The 18,545-nt window shown below is 36.2% G+C and overlaps 1 protein-coding gene and 1 pseudogene across 1 annotated transcript in view; both read right to left on the bottom strand.

The window, feature by feature from the left end:
• AGBL4 (AGBL carboxypeptidase 4) overlaps nt 1-18,545 on the bottom strand; it is a 1,288,259-nt gene that overhangs the window by 1,234,373 nt on the left and 35,341 nt on the right. The gene's annotated exons all lie outside the window — the stretch shown is intronic.
• Nucleotides 14,064-14,193, bottom strand: LOC121102144 (annotated as a pseudogene).

Raw genomic sequence — 18,545 nt, 5'->3', positions numbered from 1 at the left:
AGTCTCTTGTAGGCAGCATATAGATGGGTCTTCTTTTTTTATCCATTCTCTCACCCTATGTCTGCAAAATGCAGGTTTTTAAAAATGGGAGAAATCTCAGCATACTGATATGCTGATGACAATGATACAGTACAGAAAAAAAATAACAATAATGAAGATAGAGGGGGAAATTGCTGAAGTTATATCCTTGAATAGGTGAGAGGAAATGGGATGTAATGTGCAAGTAGAAAGGTTAACCTCAGATAAGACAAGAAACAGTTCCTCCAGTAAGAGAAGGAAAGAAATAGTATGTAAGAGAAGAGAGTCAGGTCAGTGGGTGAATACGGTAGTGGAGCTTATAAAAGTACTCTTCCAATTGCTTCTATTTTTTCTATTTATTGATTATATATTACCTATCAGCCACTGTGCTAGGCCACAGGGACATAATGACAAATTAGCATGGTCCCAGCCTCGAGTAGATTTCTTATTTGAGTGAGAGTAGATGGGGGTGTCTGTAAACTCAGACAGGGCCGACAGGAGGAAGATCAGGGTTGAGATCACTATGGGGCACACTGAATTTGTGGTACTTCTCAGAAAATCTCCATAATTTTACGCAGAGCTGAATTTAGTTATAATTACATAAGGTCAATATCATTACAAACCACCAACTCCTTCTCTATTACTATTAAAAATAAAAAATAGTGTATACATATATGTGTGTCATTCCTTCCATATTTCTGTTCTGCCCAATGAGACTCAAAATTCAAGCAACGAATTATTACTTTAAGAATGTCACTCACTTGCACAGGACAACTTACTATTCCTAAATAGTTACAAATATTAGGGGAAAAAATATGCTGAAGATATCAGAAAAATGTCTTGTTCCTGACATGGTAGGAACTAATTTATGTTTGTGACATCTTAGTATACAGATAATTTGCACATGGATATGATTCAAATTAGCAGTCTATAGAAGATTGGTAGGTTATGAAATTCCCTTGTATATTATGGTAATTTACCTCCACATTATTTCATTATTATAGATTCTGAGGTTCTCGATAGCTTCTGAAAAGAAAACATGCAGTGATAATATATGGCTTGTTCCATTTGCTTTCAGAAATAAAAAAAACACTAAATCAAAATTAACAAGGAAAAATCTGAACCTAGTAGTCAGTTAAGCACTTGGAGATAATCAGTGTAAATATGAACAGTTACGTGTTAACAATGGGATAATAGTATTGAATATTACATTTTATTTATTTATTTATTTATTTATTTGCAATAGATTTTCAGCTGCACAGGAAGAATGCTAAAAATTCTTTCCTAATAATACCCAGTGACACTCTTAGAAAACCAAAAATGATGTTCTGGAGAACACCAGCGCTGTGCAAATGCAGTACCTATCCAGATTTGGTAAAACAACTTTATCAGAACTCTGAAATTTCAGGTCCATAAATCAAAGCACAGAAAGAGCTTTTCCCTTTTCCCCAAACATTCCATAATACCTAACTAATCAGATAGTTTGTCAAATCCAAATGATGTCATATAATAAATGCAAAATTAATAGCAGCTTGAAATTCCCCATATGTGACATAGAAAAAAATATGAGAAGAAATGGTCAAAGACTTGACAGAATGCAATGAACAATCAGCCTTGTCCATCTCAAGTGATTGATGTTAGAAAGTTATAATGAAATCCCTCTGCCTTAATTTAAGAATAATAGAAAACTTGCTATGTAAATCTGATTTCTCAAATTGAGGTCTATCAGGTAGATTAGATCTCCAATTATACCTTCCCATCCCATGTTAATTATTATTTCCCAGTGGCTACTTCAATTCCATAAATATTAATTTTTTTCTAAACCAACAATAACTATCACTCAATATAAAATCTATTTTGTTCCAAATGTTTTACATGTATTATATCATTTAATCTTTACCATTTTACTGACTGTAAGGTGTAAGTTTTTGTTCCGGATGAGGAAATCGAGGCTCAAGTAAGTAACCTGCACATAGTCACATGTGCAACCAGTAAGTAGCAGATACATTACTTGAACTCAAGTCTGACTGACTCCAAAGCTCCTTCCATTTCATAATTCACTACTCCGTACAAGATTCTATTTCAAGTCCATCAGGGAATTAAAAAGAGGAGTTAAAAATAATTTATGCCATTAAAAAGCTCATTACATTCTAGGAAAAAGCAGCTAAACTACAATGCAGAATATGGTATCAGAGAAGTTCAAATAATTGGTTTAGTACAGAGAGACATCACACATCGGATTATATATTTCAGGAAAGTTTTGTGGATGAGATAACATTTGACATAGGTTTCAAACAATAAACAAAAATGAAGAAAAAACACAGCAAAAAGATGTTTAATATAGAGTGACTATTTCAAGATGACTAACGCACTGGGTAAATAGTGGAATGAAGCAAAGGAAGACTAGAAAAAGAGGTTGAGACCATACTAAATGGTCTTAAATACCATGTTGAGGAAATTTTATTTCCTTCTAACGGCACTGGGAAGTTACTGAAAGTTTTTCAGTAGGGAGTAATATGATTCAAGCTACGCTTCAGGAAAATGACTTGCATAAAAATAAATACCATATATTGAAAGGGTAGAGGCCTGAGGAAAAAAGGTGAATTTAGAAGTTACTACAATAGTCCTGGCAGCCTGAACTAAGACAATCACAGTAGAGAAAAAGAAGGTAGAACATTATGAAATCTAAACACTTTATCAAAACACAGAGTTAGCAAAACGCAAAGGTAAATCAGAATTCAGAGCTGTCTGATTCCAGAATATGTGTTCTTTCCCTTCTACCACACTGCCTCCACCATGTGACATGCCACAGTGCTGGGCACAAAAGTACATGTTCAAAAAATATTTGTTGACTTTTTGTGGTGGTTGCTGCTAAGTATTTAAATCTTGTACAGAAGCCATCACTGTATATAATTAATAGCTAATAAATATCTGTTAAGTGAACAAATGAAGGTTCAAAGAGGAAAATGAAATTCTTACGAAAAACTGGCACCTACAGACATAGACACTGAAGGAATATATCTATTGTGCTGCTTCAATTATAATCATTCCCTTTCCGTCATAATGCTAAAACACTCACAACTAACATTTGCTAAATTTTGATTATTTGGGCATAATAGTACATTCAAGATGGAAGAGAAGGGAGAAATATCCACAGGAGTCCCTCTAAGCATGACTGCTAGCTACTAGCACCTACATTCTGAGGCTGTTAAGGACAGGAACCACAAGGCTATATGCATGAACATATGCATCTGACATGATGATGATACACTAAATATATCTACATGCACTGAAATAGATGCATTCATCAGCATTTTTCCCACCTAAGGAACAATGACATGCAGGTGCAAGGCTAGGAAGAAAAGAGTGCAAGATCATTCACAAATGGCTCCACATAACCTAGAACACTGACATTAAGGTAAGGGGCACTAGGTTAAATGATTATTGCAGGAATGTTGACATTAGGAAAACTACTGAAGTATCTGAGCATGCAACACTAAACTGTTTAAAATTTATCACTTATCCTGTTACACAAACCATCTTTTCTCTTTCTCCTGAGTTTCCTTGATAAATATTAATTTTCTACCCTTAGACTCATTTTCTAGTCATTCATTCCACATTTACTGGAGAGCTACTTACTATGTGCCAGATACTATACCAAGACATACTATAAGAAAGAGAGTCTAAGAGAAGTCCTTGTCCTCCAACAGCTGAAAATCTACAGTAAATAAACCATTATACTGCAATGAGAGAAGTAGATATATGAATCTCCCAGATAAAAGATATGGGAAAGAAGCTACAACTATAAGATTTAATGGGCAAAAAAGTGCATCATCTGCAAGAATCTTAAACAATAGCTGTAAAAGTATCAGGCTAAAGGAGAATAACAGAATTCTAGAATGTTCCAGCTCCAAGGGAACTATAATTAATTTCTATTAAACAAACAAACAAAAAAAGCAGGGCACCTGAGTGGCTTAGTCAGTTAAGTGTCTGACACTTGATTTCAGCTCAGGTTATGATCTCAGGGTCCTGGGATTGAGCCCAGTCTCAGGCTCCACTCTCAGCAGAGAGTCTGCTTAAGATTCTCTCTCCCTTTCCCTCTGCCCCTCCCCCTGCTCATGCTCATGCACTCATTCACACTCTCTCTCTCCCTCTCTCTCTAAAAAAACTAAACCTTAAAAAAAAAAAAAAACTACTACTGGAAAAGTACCAACTACCGTATCAGGCTTTAATGATAAACAAATAAACCCTGGTTTCTGCCTACCTCAAGAAACCCACAATCCAGTGGAAAAGTTCATGACTACTCACTAGTAGGCAGAAGGCATTGAACAGTGTATGAATATACAGAAAAAAATTAAACTGGAAATTTTATTAGTATAGATCACTAGGATGAGATTTAAAACCACCTCTTGATTAAGACATACTCTCCTTCTATAAACTCTGGAGTATTATCTCATCAACTATACCTCTGAAAAGGCATGTGCAAGCATCACATGACAAAACTGTCTACCCTTACATCCGTCCATTCTCAGACCACATTTCCTGACACCACGCTTGCCTAAGGGTAAAAATAACCACTCCCTCCTTGGTAACTCTATCACACCCTATACAGATTCTACTCACTTGTACTTCATAAATTTATTCACTCTCTTACTTGATGAACAAGTACTTTTTCAGCACCCATTATGTACAAGGCAGCATACTATGTGCTGAGAATATAAAGCACTCAAAAATATAGACACAATCCTGTTCTCATGGAACTTACATTCTAGAGGGGGAGACATAATAATCAAATTTAAAAATAAATATATAACAAATCTGGTGATATAAATGCTAAGAACAAAAATAAAATAAGGTAAGAGGCATAGGAGAGATGAAAAGAGAGTACTATACTAGCTGTGTAGCCAGTAAAATCTCCCTGATATGATAACATTTTATCAGAGACCTGAATGAAGTGAAAGATGTACCAGGTAAGTATCTTGGGGTCAGAGCATTCCGGGCAATAGAAATGGAAAGGCCCTGAGGTAAGAGCATACATAGTGTATTTAAAGAACAGTCAGATAAGAGATGAGGGTGACTTGAATACCATCAACCCCTGTAGCTTTTTAGTGCTGTTACCTGAATCCCCCAACAGACTGTGAGCTCTTTGACAGCATGGATACAATCTTAGTTACCTCTGAGTCCCCACTGCCTAGAACAGAACTGAACAGGTGGACACTCAATAAATATTTGAGTAATTAATGAGTAAGGATCCAATCCTTCTCTCCCTTGCTTGATTTACGCCCTGGTATTATTGATAGATATGCACTATATCCTTCACCAGGATTTAAGTTTTCCTGAAAGCAAGGAATATGTCAGATGTATCTTTCCTCTTCTTCCCATCGCACACTTTGCTCTACTTCCTGGCAAGTGTTGTACAAATATAAAGCAGGACCAAGAGAAATAAAACCATTGAAAGTGTTATCTTGGTGCTGTGCTACCAAAAGTCATCTGGAATAGGGAAAAAAGAGCAGAAATCCTAGATCAAAATTCTCTGTGGAAACAAATGGTACAAAAATACTGAAACAAAGATAAGGCAAACACAAAATTTCTATTACTACCACCCCTCTCACCTGTACCACTTTACAGATGCAACTAGAGTCATACTGTCAACAATTAAAGTATTCTTTCAGGATCCAGAGCTGGGTCAGTAGACAGTGATCCTAGAGAGGAAAGCCATGGGGTCTGATGTATAGCGCTCAAAAACCATAAAATGCTTAGCCATGATTTCAGGTGGAAAAGGATACAAAAGGTCTATCTGCAGGCAGTAATGGAGACCAAGTATAATTGCCACTTAATGGTCCAGGGAAATCGGTCTATTCACATCTGGATCTCAGACAGTGACTGGGAAAATAAAAAGTAAATTTGGGTATAGACATGGTGAAAATTAGGCCACCCCCCCCCCCAGATTCCCATCAAGAGGGCAAGGGTTCAAGGCAATACCCCAGGCTTAAAGAGAAAATAATTCTAAGATTCTAAGCTAGGTAAAACTATAGCACAAAAAACTAGATATCGAGAAAGAACCCACTTCTGCAGACTATACCAATGGAAATAATGCAAGAAATTCTACAACTTATAGGCTAGGGACCAGGTTTTGTCTCTTGCACACCAGATAGCAAAGCAGCAACTAGTTGCTACTTGGCAGCAACTCTGACACTACTCAAAGACAATTATCCTCTCATCAAGGCTGACTCAGAAATAAGGCATATTGGGATGAAAGGCAAGGCCCATCAGCTGTATATCTAACTGCTGGGAGCCAGGAAGAGTAAAGGTATTCATGGCAGCTGGTCCACAAAATCAGAGATCTGTCAAGCTGGAAAAACCACTGCAGTCCTGCAAACCCAACTATATAAGACATGTCTATCACTTCCCCTCCACCCACAGCCCCTTCTTAGAGAATCTGTACTACACACAGCCCTTAAAAAGAAGCCTTATAGACCCAAGACTATTACCCTCTTTAACTACAACTGACCAGACACAAGTTGAACCAATAGCATTTTCCCTCTGATAATTTAGAATTAAAATATAAGACTGAGTTTATTAGATAATGTGGAGCAGGCAAAAATCAACACTATGGCAAGCGAAAGCCACAATAAGCTGAGAAAACAGGGAAAACAAACTCAACATCATACCGGCCCAGGCATATATGGAAGGAGGAAGAGGCTAGCCTGACAATTTTCCAGTTTTATTTATGGCTACATATGGATTAAAAATATTTATTAGTGACTGATGATTCTTGGATAAAATTTCCCTTGAAAGATAGTCTCGTCCTTTAGAATTTGGGGCTTCTTTAATAACATATAATTCTCATGTGCTATACTGTTATTTATAGTCCTGTGTTAAATATTCAGATTCAATTATAATCATTCTATTCCTAAATGATATTAAGTTATACTTTAAATATGATCCAATATCCCAGGATCCACAAATCTCAGTAAGAAGAAAGCATACCCTTCCCTTCAGCAATGAGCATCCAAATTTTACTTATAAAATTGCTTCCATATTTTACCCTGTTTAGATATATAAAAGGTTAACATCTAATTCCATTTACAATGCTGATCCAGCAAGAAAGAAATTAATTTGGCATTAGAGTAGTAACATCAATTTCCCATGTATCTGAAGTAATGCATTTACTGGAAAGAGATTAATATCAATTCCATAAATCATTCACATGCTTTTTCCGGAGTTAGAGACATCTGAGTAATGTCATATATGTGAGCTGATATCACTTCGTGCATACTCCATTCATTAATCTATGCCTGGGGTTGCAGAATAGTTGTCAGAAGAAAACATAAAACTTGGAAAAGAATCAATCTTTCTGTTCTTAATTTTTTGTGACTTGTTTTGGGTAAGGTAAGCCAAATGTTGCCTGAAAAGTGATGACATTGATCCATACTGGCAGCCAGTATTTTCAGGAAAAAAAATTTTTTTTAAAGCAAACATGTGGTCAATTATCATCCTAGTGTTAACAACCACTTAATACACATATGATAAGACAATGTGTAAATGTAAATGATTCCATTAAGGATCCTCAATAAACTGACTGAAAAGAGAACTGAGTCTGATCCTCTCCTGTAAACATCAACTCTTTCTTGTTACTGTTAAATTTCATAATCATACAATCTCAGAGTTGTTTGTGTCAGGATTCTCCACAGAAACAGAACCAATCAGGGGTGTGTGTGTGTGTGTGTGTGTGTGTGTGTGTGTATAGAAAGAGATTTATCATAAGGAATTTGCCCATACTATTATGAAGGGTAACAAGTCTCAAGATCTGTTGTTAGCAAACTAGAGTCCCACAAGAGCCAGTGGTACAGTTCCAGGCAAATGCCAGCAGTCTCAAAACCTAGGAAGAGCTGATGCTTCAGTTCAGCTGAACACAGAAAAAAACTGATGTCCCAGCTCAAGGCACTCAGGCAAGAAGTTTCCCCTTTCTAAGGAGAAGTTCAGCCTTTTTGTTATATTCAGGGTTTCTACTGTTTAGATAAGGCCATCCCACTTTCGGGAGGGCGACCTGCTTTATTCAGTCTACCAATTTAAATGTTAATCTTATCTAGAAATACCTTCGCAGACACACCCAGAATAACGTTTTACCAAATATTTGGGCACTCCATGGCCCAGTCAAGTTGAAACATAAAATTAACTTTCACATTACCTTAGAGATCATCTACCAACCCCCAAAATACAGGCCCCAGATCCCTTCATAACAAAGAATGAGAAAAATAAGACCTAGATGTGAGCTTGAAGCTCCTAATACCCAGTATATATTAGTCATTTTTGACCAATTGATAATTATTAACCTAAACATAAGTCTTTCATTACAAGTCATATGTGGCTAACAAAACTACAGAAAAAAAGGAAGTTATGTGATCCAAAGGAAAGAACCCAGGCCTTTGAGTCAGATGAAGGTCAAATCCTGGCTCTGTCATTTACTAAGTTACTTAAGTTTTGACCCTCAGCTTCCTTACCTGAAATACTGTCTATTTCATAACATTCTTAGAATTAGAGATAAGGTATATAATGTTTCTTACATAGTACCTCGCATGTAATAGATGCTCAATATTTCCCTAACACATCATTATGTGTTCACTTTCAGGACACAAGGGAAAATTCCACTTTTTGCCCTCTTGAATACACACATGGCCATATGACATGTTTTTGCCAATACAATGTGAATGGAAGTTATTTGTGACCCTTCGAGGGTTTTTTATTACTTTAAAATCATAGTGAGAAATTGCTCTCTTGCTACAAATTCACAAAACCAAAAGTCCTTATATTTTATAGTATATTAACAACTTACAGAATATCTCCCTATCTTCTATCATTTGCATGTAATAGCAGTATTGTTGACTAGGCAGGATAGGCTTCATTACTCCATTTTAGTGATTAGACCACACACTCAGAGAAATTAAGTGAGTTGCCAAGGCCACATACATAATAAGTGCCAGATCTTCTGATTCCCAGGCAATACCAATCTGTGAATGGGGAAAAAAAAATCACACTGACAGTAAACTGTTTTGTAAAATAATTTACTGACATGTTGATTTGTTTTGGTGTTTTGTATAGGATACCCCACATTCTATTTTCCCCCACACTAGACATAACCCCTTACTACACAAACACGCGTGCACACGCACACACACACACACACACACACACACTATACACATTCTTCTCCAGGCCCTTTCAGATCTCTTGTCTCAGGAGAAGTTCATGTGACAGTAAAAATACAAAAGTAGCCTCCAACATTTTTCTTCCTCACATTAGCCATGATTATGCTAGTAGAAAAGGGACTTCCATTGGAAACAGAAAAGGAAAGGGAATAGTCCCACACTTTGATAAAGTGACAGAAATCAAGGATCCCATGAGTGGTGGAAGGAAGAGGTGCTCCCTGGCAGTCCTCAGCAGGGATGGTTGTGCAGGGTACCCAGGGAAGAATAATTCTGGGCACTAGGGCCCTGGGTCTAGGCAAAGGCCTCCATAAAGATACCCATTCCCAGCTTGCAGTGAAGTATGCCACCTTCAAGGAGCTACATGGGCTTGGATGATAAGGATGTCTCTGTCCAGACATTTCAAAATCAGAAGGCCTCATCTCATTGCCAAAGTATCACATAAGCCCCTTGGTGTTTTACGTAATGGCAGGGAAAGAGAAAGAGCCTCAGTGAAGATGGGAAATTGAATTTCCCAAAATCCCAACGAGATGGAGAACAAGAGTCAGATTAATTTGATTTAAATAAACTAAAATAATTTGACATTTCTTGCTGAGCATATGAACTAGGATCCACACCTACAACATACAACCAGTCCAAAATCCTTCTGAAAACATATACTTTTTTTTTTTTATGAGAACAAACTGAAGGTTGATGGAAGGGAGGTGGGGGGGTTGGGTTAAATGGGTGATGGGTATTAAGTAGGGTACTTGTTATGATGAATACTGGGTATTATATGTAAGTGATGAATCACTAAATTTTACTCCTGAAACCAATAGTACTCTATATGTTAGCTAACTTGAATTTAAATAAAAACTTGGTCCTGAATTAGGGGGGGGGAGAGAAATTAGCATTTTGAGAAAATGAAAATAATACCAGTTCAGCATAGTTTGGTAATGAGGAATAATGAATCTCTAAAGCTAACACGTGATGTTTTCCTTGCTATAAGCAGAGAGTGATTTTGATAGTGAGTTACCATCACTATTATCTTATATTGTTCCTTGGGCTCAAATGTATATAGAAAGTAATAATAATTTCACACAGAACTTTCCAGGACCATACAAAATAAAGAGTGTGCTAGACTGAATAAAATTAAACCAGGGATGGAATGTGACCAGGAAGCAGAAGTTTTTGCTCCTGAACTCAGTGATGGGCCTAATAATAAAAAAGTTTTAATAAGTAAGTAAGTAAGTAAGTAAATAAATAAATAAATAAATAAATGAAAACTTGAAAAAAAAAGAAAACATACACTTAATTGTCAATTTCAAACCTGTGACATTTTCCTTACCATTCCTAAGGACTAAGTTCTCCGAATCCACAAGTGTCACCCTTTCTCCATCGATTGCTAGATATTCCAATTATCTACCTCCATCAATGAGGAACAATATATGGTATGAATACATGCCTTCTAAGGTCAGATATTCAAACCCTGAACAGGGAGTGAGTTAAAGTTCCACAAAGTGGTAGCAGTTATACCCCCATCTACTCCATTTAAAGGGTCTCAACTTGCTGTCCTATGAGCTAACACAGAACATCACACTAATTATTTGCTTGTACTCCAACTTGGCGATGCTCAGGTTGTCATGAATAAACCAGCAAATAAATAGACCAGTGTTGAATAACCAGGAACTAAGGTGTATGAGCACAGGCTTAGAGGTCAGCTAGGCCCGAGTTGAACTCCAGATTCTGCCAATTACTAGTTGTGTGCAGTTAAGCATGTCACTTTAACTTCTCTGAACCTCAATTTTCTCTTCTAAAAATAGGAATAAAATGTTTGGCTTCCTTTTGGGGTTTATGAAAGACCATAATAGATGTGAAAACACTTCATTAAGTACAAAATGCTATATAAATATTAGGAATTATTAGCTTTTATGATTGGTCTTGCTCTTGAGGTCATTATTTTCCATCAGACCCTAAGGTCTACCTGGAGTAACACATGGTGAGTTTTTTACAATAGGTCCATGTTATCCAGTGTGCTCTGTGAAGGGACAGATACCAGGAAGCCTCTAAATTTATTTATTTATTTGCTTACTTATTTATGCATCATTCAAGGAACATACATTGAGTGTCTATCATTGCCAGACATTGTTTTAAGCATTCAATATTTAACTATATCCCCATCAACCTCTCATAGTGACCATTAGAAGTAATTCTTTGAGCTATCTGTAATGACTTCTTTGGGGAAAAAGTCTATTCAGGTCCTCTGCCCATTTTTTAATCAGATTGGAGTTTTTGGTGTTACATCCTTTATATATTTTGGAAATTAACTCCCTATCAGATTTATTACTTAAAAATCTCTTCCCTCATTCAGTAGGTTGTCTTTTCAGTTTTTTGATGGTTTCACTGTACAAAAGGTTTTTATTTTGATGCAGTAGCAGTAGTTTGTTTTTGCTTTTCTTTACCTTGCCTGAGGAGACATATCTATAAAAATATTGCTACAACAAATGTCAAAGAAATTAGTGCCAATGTGCTCTTCTAGAATGTTTATGGTTTCAGGCCTCACACTCAGTTCTTTAATCTGGTTTAAGTTTATTTTTATGTATATACAAGAAAGTGGTCCAGTTTTTCAGGACCATTTATTAAAGAAGACTGTCTTTTTACCATCATATATTCTTCCTCCTTTTTCATAGATTAAGGGACCATGTAAGTGTGGGTATATTTCTGGGCTCTCTGTTCTGTTCCCTTGGTCTCTTGTCTATTTTTGTGCCAGTAACCATACTGTTTTAATTACTATAGCTTTGTAGTATATCTTGAAATCTAGGCTTATGATACCTCCAGCTTTGTTTTTCTTTCTCAAGACTGCTTCGGCTATTCGGGTCTTTTGTGGTTCCATACAAATTTTAGGATTATTTGGTCTAGTTGTGTGAAAATGCTCTCGGTGTTTTGATAAAGGTTACAGTGATCCTGTAGATTGTTTTAGGTAGCATGGACCCTTTAACGATATTAAATCTTACAATAAGGAATGTGGTACATCTTTATACTTGTTTATATTATCTTCAATTTCTTTTATCAATGTCCTACACTTTTCACAGTATAGGTATTTCATCTCCTTGGTTTAGTTTATTTCTAGTTATTTTATCCTTTTTGGTGCAATTACAAATGGGATTGTATCTTAGTTTCTCTTTCTGTCACTTTGTTATTACAGTTTAGAAATGCAACAGATGTCTGTATATTAATTTTGTATCCTATAACTTTACCAAATTTATTAGTTCCAGTAGTTTTTTGGTGCAGCCATTAGGCTTTTCTATATATAGTTTCATGTCATCTGCAAATGAAAGTTTTTCTTCTTCCTTCCTTCCTTCCTTCCTTCCTTATGCCTTTTACTTTTTCTTCTCTGACTGCTGTGGGTAGGACTTCCTGTAGTATTTTGAATCAAAGTAGTGAGAGTGAACACCCTCGTCATGTTCGGTTCTTAAAAGAAAAGTGTTCAGTTTTTCACTACTATCATGTTAGCTGTGAATTTTTCATATATGGCCTTTGTTATGTTGAGTTATATTCCCTCTAAACCCACTTTGGCAAGAGGTCTTACCATAACTGGATATTACACTTTGTCAAATACTTTTTCTGCATCTACTGAGATGAACATATGGTTTTTATCCTTCCTCTTGTTAATGTGGTATATCACATTGATTGATTTGCACTTATTGAACCATCTTTGCATCCCTGGAATAAATCCAACTTGATCATAGTGAATGACCTTCTTTAATATACTATTGATTTTGGTTTTCTAACATCTTCTTGAGGATTTCTGCATCTATGTTCATCAGAGATACTGACCTATAGTTTTTTATTTTTGTAATCTCTCTGTCTGGTTTTAATATCAGGGAAATGCCTGCCTTGTAGAATGAATTTGGAAGTTTTCCTTCCTCTTCTATTTTTTGGAATAGTTTGAGCAGAATAGGTATTAACTCTTAAATCTTTGATAGAATTCACCTGTTAAGCCAAATGGTCCTGGATTTTTGTTCATAGGGAGTTTTTTATTCCAATTCAATTTCATTATGAGTGATCTGTTTAAATTTTCTACTTCTTCCTCATTCAGTTTTAAAGTCTGTATATTTCTAGGAATTTATTTCTTCTAGATTGTCCAATTTTTTGGCATATAATTTTTTATAATATTCTCTTATAATTCTTTAAATTTCTATGGATCGGTTGTTATTTCTCCTTCTTCATTCTGATTTTGAGTCCTCTCTCTCTCTCTTTTATGAGTCTAGCTAAAGATTTATCAATTCAGTTTATCCTTTCAAAGAATCAGCTCTTGGTTTCATTGATTTTTTATTTTTTTAGTTTCTATTTATTTCCACTCTAATCTTCATTATTTACTTCTTTCTCATGAATCTCATGAATTGGTGCTTTGTTTGTTCTTCTTTTTCTAGTTCCTTTAGGCATAAGGTTATATTGTTTGAGATTTTTCTTAAGATAGGCCTGATTCACTACAAACCTCCCTCTTAGAACTGCTTTTGTTGCATCCCAAAGATTTTGGACTGCTGTGTTTCCATATTCATTTGTCTCCATGTATTTTTTTCCCTTTGATTTCCTAGTTGACACACTGGTTCTTTACTAGCATGTTATTTACCCTCCATGTGTTTGGGGTTTGTTTCTTGTAACCGTTTTCTAGTTTCACACAACTGTGGTCAGAAAACATGCTTGATATAATACAATTTTCTTAAATTTATTGAGACTTATTTTATGGCCTAACGTGATCTATCCTAGAGAATATTTCATGCGCCCTCAAAAAGAATGTGTATTCTGCTGTTTTCTAGATGAAATGTTCTGTATATATCTGTTAAGTCCATCTAGCCTAATGTATCATTCAAAACCATCTGTCTGGATAATCTATCCATTGATGTAAGTGGGATATTACAGTCCCCTACTATTAAACTGATAAGAACAGATATTACACTTGATCTTAGCCAAAATGCAGATAAGTGATTGTGACAGATAGTAGCTACACTTGTGGTGAGCATACCATAATGTATAAATTTGTGGAATCATGTCCTACCCCTGAAACTAATGTAACACTGTGTGTCAAATATACTCAAATAGATAAAAATTTGTTTCTAAAGTCCCCTACTGTTAATGTAAAACTACCAATTTTCCGTTTATGTCTGTTAATATTTACTTTATGCATTTAGGTGCTCCTACGTTGGATGCATAGATATTGACATTTGTTATAACTTCTTTTTGGAGTAATCCTTTTCTCATTATGTAATGTCCTTCTTTGTATCTTGCTTTGTTTAAAACAGTCTTTGTTTTAAAGTACATTTCGTCTGGGGGTGCCTGGGTGGCTCAGTCAGTTAAGCGTCTTCCTTCAGCTCAGGTCACAATTCCAGGATCCTGAGACAGACCCCTGCATCAGGCTCCCTGCTCAGCAAGCAGTCTGCTTCTCCCTCTCCCTCTGCCCTTCCCTTGGCTTGTGCTCTCAATCTCTCTCTCTCTCTCAAAGAAATAAATAAAATCTTTATAAATAAAGAAATAAAGTCCACTTTGTCTGATATAAGTATTGCCACCTGGCTTTCCCCCCCACCCCATGCTTCCATTTGCATGAAATATCTTTTTTCATCCATTAACATTCCATCTGTGTGTGTCTGTAGGTCTAAATTGAGTCTCCTGAAGGCAGCATATATATGGCTCTTATTTTTTCATCCATTTCATCACCCTGTGTCTTTTGATTGGGGGCATTTAGCCTATTTACATTTAAAGTAATTATTGAAAAAAATTTTTAAGTAAATATTGATAGTTACATAGATACTGCAAGCGTTATCTTGTTGTCTTGTTTTCTGATTATTTTTGTAGTTCTTCTTTGTTCCTTTCTTCCTCTCTTGCTCTCTTCCCTTGTAGTTTGATGGCTTTCTTTAGTGTTATGCTTGGGTTCCTTTATCTTTTTTGTTTATATATCTATTATGGGTTTTTGATTTGTGCTTACCATGGGGTTCATACATAACATCCTATGTGTATAGCAGTCTATATTAAGTTGATGGTCACTTAAGTTTAAACAGTTTAAAAGCACTAAATCTTTAACTCCTGTTCACATTTTATGTATGTAATGTCATATTTACATCCTTTTATTTTATGTATCCCTTGACTACTGTTGGTAGATATAATTGATTTTATGTTTTTGTGTTTTATGATTTTGTGTTTTAACCTCCATATGGCTTTATAACTGATTAATCCACTATCATTACTATATGTTTGCTTTTATCAGTGAAATTTTTTCTTCAATAATTTTCTTACTTCTAGTTATGGTCTTTTCTTTCCACTTAAAGGATTACCTTTAACATTTCTTGTGAGGCTAGTTTAGTGGTGATAAGCTCCTTTAGCTTTTGCTGGTAAACATTTTATCTCTCCTTCAATTCTGAATGATAATCTTGCAGGGTACTGTATTCTGGATTGCAGGTTTTTTCCTTTCAGCACTTTGAACATATCACACCACTCCCATCTGACCTGCAAAGTTTCTGCTGAAAAATCATCTCATACGCTATAGGGTTTCCTTGATACATAACTGTTTGCTTTCCTATTGCTGCTTTTAAGATTCTTTATCTTTAATTTATGCCATTTTAATTATTATGTGTCTTGGTGTGGACCTCCTTGGGTTCATCTTGTTTGGGGTTTTCTGTGTGTCCTAGTCCCAGATGTCTGTTTCCTTAGCCAGATTAGAAAAGTTTTCAGCTATTATTTCTTCAAATAAGTTTTCTGCCTCCTCCTCTCTCTCTTCCACTTCTGGGATCCCTATAATGTGAATGTTATTACGCTTGATAATGTTGCAGATGTCCCTTAACTTATTCTCATATTTTATTATTTTTCTTTTTGATGTTGAACTTGAATTTTTTCCATTACCCTACCTTCCTGATCACTAATCTGTTCTTCTGCATCCTTCAAAATGCTGTTGATTCCCTCTAGTGTATTTTTCATTTCAGTTATGGTATTCTTGCACTCTGCCTGTATGTTTTTTCTATCCTTAAGTTGAAGTTCTGAGTTTTTCCACTCTTCTCTCAAGTCTGGCAAGTAGCTTTATGATCATTACGTTGAACTTTTTATCACCATTTTTCTTATTTCTACTTGGATTAGCTCTTTTTTGTCCTTCTGTCTTATTCTTTCATTTGGGACATATTTTTTTGTCTCCTCATTTTGTTTAATTCTCCATGTTTATTTCTATGTATTAGGTAGGTCAGATACATCTCCTGGTTTTCAAAGAAATCACATTATGTAAAAGAAGTCCTGTGGTGTCCTATAGCACAATGACACCTGGTCACCAGACAAGGTTCTATAGGGGTATCCCCTGTATGCACTGTGTGTTCCCTCCTGTTTTAGTTAAGCCACAATTGCTGTGGGCCCTCTGGTGAGTGGGGCCAGCAGTCAGACTGACTTTTCTGAAATTAGTCACTGAGACAACTATGGGCACACTGGAGGGAGGGTCTTGCTCCCTACATAGAGAGCTAAGAGGCCCAGCTGCCAGAATTATGGGCAAGCTCTTCTGTGGGGTTATTTTCCCCACTCTCCAAAACAGGAGTTACTTTGGAAGGGCACCAATTCCGGCCAAGTTGCCTGCCAACTGTGGCAGGGCAGAAGTCACCTTGGAGGGCATGTACAAAGGCAAAACTGGAAGGCTGGGTAGGGCAGGTCCAAAGGAAAACACTGATGTGAGGTACATGGTGCTATCAAAGTATATGGAGTATGTTAGAACTGGCTCCCGTAAGTGTAAGGCTATCCAGGCTAGCATAGTGCAAGAAAAATAATGCCCACCAGCACTTTTGTTCCAGAAAAATCTCTAACAGACCCCTGCCCCTCCAGCATATATCTTAAATTAATCAGTAAATCTCCTTCACATATACCCCAGGCACTTTTCAAACTGCTGCTTCTGTGCTGTGTCTCAGTTCAAGTCATTTAGCATTCTGGCTCCTTAAGGGCAGAGTCTTGGTTTCCTATAATCCTCTAGCTCTTCTAGAGTTAAGCCCAATTGATTTTTAAGATCCTGGGGTTAAGTCTCACTGATTTTCAAAGTTACAACTTAAGGTAGATCATCTTTCCAGTGCAGGTCCTCAGGGCCAGGTATGCCCAGTGTGGGCTATGATCCCCTTGTTCCTACACGCTTGTGATGTCCTTCCTGTTTGTAGTTAGTTGCACCAGGGATTTGGATCGCAACAACATCTCTGTCCCTGCTATCCTTTTCAATATGGCCTTCTCTTTACACCTAGCTGTGGAAGATCTGCTCTGCCAGTCTTGGGATATTTTCAGCACTAGTTGCAACACATGTAGTTGTTGCCTCAGTGTATCCATGGAACAAGACAGCTCAGGATCCTCCTTCTCTGCCATCTTCCCTGCACTTTATCAAGCCATGGAAAGCTTTAAATTCTATGTTAAAATGCTTGGCCTTCTTTTCATAGATAATGAATATCCCTTGAAGATTCTTATCTATTCTTTTTTTATTATTATTATTCTATCTATTCTTAACAAGCTAATGCAATTTTTTTGGTCTGCTCCTATTAATTTTGATTCCATGCTATTCCAGAGATTTTTTTACAAATGTGGCCTCTCTTATTTGCTCTTCTAGTAAGTGACTACTCTGATATGCCACCCAAACTTTTATAGCTTCCCACTGAGGCTCAGACAGGATATAGTGGGCACTCAATACACTGTTCTTAAAACATTGAGTAAATGAATGAATGATTGTAAATGACTCTACCTTCTTCATTGATAAAGAACTGTCATTTTCTTTTGTTTTTCAAAATGTTGTTTTACAAAATGTTTTATAATCACTATAATCCCTAGGTCCTCTTAAGACCTTATTTTTGAAGCTTACATGAATATTCTGCATCACATGCTAAACAATCATGGGTCTTATTTCTCTTTAATGAAAACAGGGAAAGAAGGAGGAAGAGGGAGGTGGGGAGAAGGAAAAGGAGGAAGAGAGGAGAGTTAATATTATTGACATTTATGGAGCGTCTACCATGTGTAAGGCATTTGATACATTACCTTAAGTGATCTTCACAACCATTCTATGAGACAGTTTATTATTCTACATATTTTAAAATGAAAAAACAATTTCAGAAAGGCTAAGTAAGATGGTTAATTTTATATATCAACATTTCTGGGCCATAGTGCTTAGATAATGTGATCAAACATTATTCTAGATACTTCTGTGAGGGCGTTTTATGATGAAGTTAACATTTAAAGCAGTAGATTTTGTGTATAGCAGATTGCCCTTCATAATGTGAGTGGGCTTCATCCAATCAGGTCAAAGCCTGAATAGAACAAAAGACTGATCTACCCAAAGCAAGAGGAACT

The sequence above is a fragment of the Ursus maritimus genome, unplaced genomic scaffold (genome assembly GCF_017311325.1).
Source record: "Ursus maritimus isolate PB19 unplaced genomic scaffold, ASM1731132v1 scaffold_12, whole genome shotgun sequence".
NCBI classification, from domain to species: Eukaryota; Metazoa; Chordata; class Mammalia; order Carnivora; family Ursidae; genus Ursus; species Ursus maritimus.
This window is presented reverse-complemented; position numbering and strand designations above follow the sequence as displayed.